The sequence below is a fragment of the Centrocercus urophasianus genome, unplaced genomic scaffold (genome assembly GCF_019232065.1).
Source record: "Centrocercus urophasianus isolate 14NV4802_14NV808 unplaced genomic scaffold, USGS_Curo_1.0 seq_495, whole genome shotgun sequence".
Lineage (NCBI taxonomy): Eukaryota > Metazoa > Chordata > Aves > Galliformes > Phasianidae > Centrocercus > Centrocercus urophasianus.
Genome location: NW_024885083.1, coordinates 10429 through 14786, shown reverse-complemented (window position 1 = coordinate 14786; position 4358 = coordinate 10429). Strand labels below are relative to the sequence as shown.

The following is a 4358-nucleotide window of genomic DNA, read 5'->3' as shown; positions in this document are numbered from 1 at the left end:
AAAAAAAAAAAAAAAGCCGGAGGTCGCCCGTGTGTCTTTACTCCCACTCCCTTCGGGACAAAATGCCTTCCCCAGACATCCCCTCCCCTTCTGCAGTCCAACCGCAAAACCGCGCCATTGACTATTTCACTGTCTGCTCGGGGCAACGTTCGCCTTTACCTTTCACACCACGTTGCCACAGAACACTCAGAAGCCCAACTTGCTCGTAAGTAGGGGAAGAGGCGGCATAACATAAACCCCCGCAGCCTTGAACCAGGGGCGCGGGACCAGCAAAAATGGCGACTACTGTAATGGCGCCTATTTGCTACTAGGCGGAGCCAGGACCGATAAACCATAACCACGCGGTCACAAGATTTCAACCGCTCTGCCCAGAGATACAAAGGAGTCACCCAGCGCCCCAAGGCCGACAGAATTCAACGGTCCCATCACGAGAGGCTTCACCACCTCCGCGATCGCTCCCGAAGGAAACCAATCCTGCCACAGAGCGTTTCTTAACCGGCCTCACACAGCCATTTCCCTACAAGCCGCAAACGAGAGCGCACTCCCTCCTCTTCCCATCTGCTCACCATGATACCCAGCTAGTTCCAGGCACAGAGCTACACAGAGTATGTGCAAAAAAGCGACGGCCATTCCCCCAGCCTTAGTGCACACCTACTAGTGTTACTGGTCTGCATTACAGTATTGCTCTGGGCGCCTACAACATGGCCACCGAGGCACATCAGTTGCCTGTAGAAATCACAGATCACCCTTCTCGCCCTTTCCTCGGGATAACTGGAGCCCTTGGGGGCCACAAATTACGCCAAACCACCCCACACTTACTAAAGACACGTTACTCAGCTTCTTCCTTCATGCGGACCTACCTAAATCCATGTCCAAACCAGCAAAGAAAAGCACTATCTTGCCGCTATCCACAGAAATCCTAGGACTCGGCAGCGGCTCAGGCCTCCCGTATCATTATGTCATCACACAGCAAAGCTGAGCGATCACAACCCCACTACACACAACCATACCTAGCTCAAAAGCTCCTATCCTCCAAAAACGCGTGCAGCCAACTACGCGCAGCCTCACCTACCTGCACGCATCGCGTACGGGGAGAACACCACTAAGTGCCTAAACGAGCCTCTCCCTCATCGGTTAGGGCCCTCTGCGACCCCATTGGGTAAGACAACTGCCCATCAGGCCGGAGGCTGGCCTCCACTTCGCCCCGCCCTCCGTGTAGACCACAACGTCCCAGGCCTGAATATCATGAGGAAATTAGTATGCTTTACTCCACACTGCTGCAGCGTGCCTAGATAATTTTGTTTGTTTGTTTTTTAATTGACTCACAGGAGCCGTGATAAGAATAACAAAAACGGTGGAAAAGGAGGGCATTAAAGAACAGCGATAGCAATTTCAGTTGGGGGAGAAAAATGGTGTCTGAAAATTCTGCCTTATGCTCGTCCCCTAGCGCCAAGGGGCGGGGCTAACTTTCTTGCCATAGTTTAAAGACGCCTGGGGCTGCATAGCTCCTATCGGCAGCTAGAGTGTGTAGGCTTCTGGAAGAGAAGAATTGGGTGTCTCAAAAACAACTGATAGATGTTTGAAGATTACAGGATTCAGTTGTTTTTTTGTTTTGTTTTGTTTTTTGTTTGTTTGTTTGGGTTTTTTTTGCAGTCTAATGGTCTTGTGTTAATTGTATAGGATATTGATGTAAGGCATCTATAACAACTAAAGAGTTGTTTTAACTAAATGTGTGTTAACTTGGAGATTGTTTATTACAAAATATACAAATCAAGGTTTCTTCTAAAGAACTGCTGAAAACTATCATGCCTTTTCTCCCTCAGGGATGATAGTAGAGAAGTGACAGAATAAGATGTATTAGCAGGTAAGGACTTACAAGTTTGTTTCTCATGGTGCTAACATTAAAATATTTTCTTAGAACTTCGTACTTGTTTTTAAATACTCATCATTTTCATTCTACAAAATCTAAAGTGTTCTTGAATAGTAATCTAGGGTAGAAGACTTGATTAATAAATGACTAATAAAGAACAAATCAACTTGTTTGTGTGCTTTTTCAGGGATGATTACTTGATTTTTTTAAAAGGTCAGTACAAGACACTGCCAGTCTTGCCTTGGAGCCAGGATCCAACTTTACCAAACTTCATTTAAGGATAGGTAGTGAAGATGCAAGCACATCACCAGGTGATCCCTGCCTATCTGAGAACTATACAGGCCTTCCAAAGGTAAGCAGGTTCTTTCTCTTATTTCTATGCCTACTGCTCTTATATCTAAGTAGATCCTCACTTGCTGTAGCCTACAACCTTGCTGCTCTACTATTTTGTTATACTTTAGATCATGGTACAGTAAGTTTGGGATTAAAAGCTATGTACTTAAAAAAACTAAAACAGGTACCCAAAGCTCTCAAAATATTACTAACAGAATGATTGTAGCATATAGTGTTAGTCTATAGTCTAATGTTTGGTGTATTTAATTATGGTTAATTGTTTTGAACCCACAGCCAACTTAATTAACTTGTAATGTTTACTAGTTTAATCTTATCTCAATGTATTCAAATACTTGCTGTGTTACAATTAAGTTGTAGGTGTGAAGTTACGTTGGCCTTAATTTTGTTAGTTTTTTAAGAATGTACAAGCTAAATAAGATGTAATATTTTGTAGAAGCTCTGAAATAATTTACAAATGGAAATATGCACTTTATTGTGTGTATAGAGCATCAGAAATTATTTACCCTTTCAGTTCTTCGCTGAAAATGTAAAACTAATAACTAAAATTATTTCAATTGGACTATTAACATATTCCATAGTAGCCTTCTCATCTAAATAACAGTTGTTAGACCACAGTAAACTTCTGTAGAAGACTGTCATTCTGTTTTTTCTCCCCATCAACACTTAAGACATGGTTTGAGACTACAAGTATCCTAAAGAAAGCAATAAAACTTCTCAACAAATATAAAAAAGGAGGTAGACAAAAGGCTTTGTAAAGCATGAGCCTTTCTATGCTTCATTTAAAATAAACAATAAATGACTTCCTGTTTCTTCTTTTCTCTCTTTTAAAGAAAGTATGAAAAAACAACACCCCTGTAAATAAAAATATAATGAACAAACATACATGGTGGTGTGATTAGACTGGTAACTATAAATTGCAAAGCTAGAAAAACTATCATATGGGAAAGAAATAATCAGAAATAAAAATACCCACCCATGTCCTGAGCATACAGAAACACCCCCCAAAAAGACCAATCTCCTAGAAAAAATCCTTCCTCAATTACAGTCAGCCCTTAAATGGGGTCTAGGAGAGGTAGAGTCAGGCTCTAGCCCTTGCAGTCACACAGGTGAATTGCTTTCACCTGAGCTCGGTGACTGTATGGGAACTGCTGAGTCACGGCCTGAACCTCTGATTGATCACCTGAGGCGAGCCATGAGTCAGCCAGAGGAGCACAGGTGAAGGCAATTCACCTGTGCTGTCAGAAGGAGGGGAGCCAGGCTCCACCCCTCCTAGACCTATTTAAGAGCTGGCTACCGGGGGGAAGGAGCTCTTCTGGAGGTGGCCTCTTCTGGTGTTTTGTGGTTAAGCCTAGCATAAGGGTAAGCTTTCCATTTATTTTCTTTTGTTATCATTGTCCACTTAGTCTAACTCTCTTGATTGTATTGTGATTGTAATATGTTGATATCCATTGATTATACACTTGACAAGCTAGGCAGGCTGAATATACTAAAATTAACATCAAGTCTTTTCTTGAGAATTTCTTTAAATGGGTTAAGGGGAAAAACAATACTCCTCTAGAGAAAATAATTCCAGGGAGATCCCAGGATTTGAGGGATCTCCCTATTAAGAGTGAGCAGTTACCATTGAAAAATGGGGTCACTTATGCATTATGGGCGATATCTCCCCATATTGTATGGCAGACTATTTTCAAGGACTTCACAAGGATGTCCTCATAACTAAAGAAAGACAACTGGCTGCCTCCGTGGTGGTATGGCCTTTATTAAATGCATTAAATCATGCGGATATAAGAAATAATACTTCAGAAACTGAAAATCAGCTTTTGAAAGACTGCATTGAAAAGCTGGGGCACGAACTTGGTGTTTTAACAGGGAAGAAACCAATTCTACATCTTCCCGTAGGCCAAATTTGTAGCATTTCAATAGACGATAACCAGACTCCTGAATCAACAGACTTGTTTGATCAGGAAAACAACAAATCCAAATCAGACCTTGAATATCCAATTCTGACCGATTGTGAAAATCCTTCTTTGTTTTTTGGCTCAAAGCTTGCTTCCTGAGGTATTTCTTGTGATAAGACTCTGAATGCTTTGTTGAGGAGGCAACTAATGGGTGCTAACCGTGTGACAATGGATAT

General features: G+C 42.0%; 1 long non-coding RNA gene across 3 annotated transcripts in view; it reads right to left on the bottom strand.

Moving 5' to 3' along the window:
- Positions 1-1158, bottom strand: part of LOC122169077 — a 3131-nt gene extending 1973 nt beyond the window's left edge. Inside the window, exon 1 of one of the 3 annotated variants that reach the window (XR_006171462.1) lies at positions 1073-1158. This is a non-coding gene — a long non-coding RNA (uncharacterized LOC122169077). Of the gene's footprint in view, positions 1-159; positions 535-566; positions 1053-1072 lie in introns of those variants that run through there. The other 2 variants (XR_006171465.1, XR_006171463.1) reach the window with 2 other exon arrangements.
- Positions 1159-4358: the final 3200 nt, after the last annotated feature.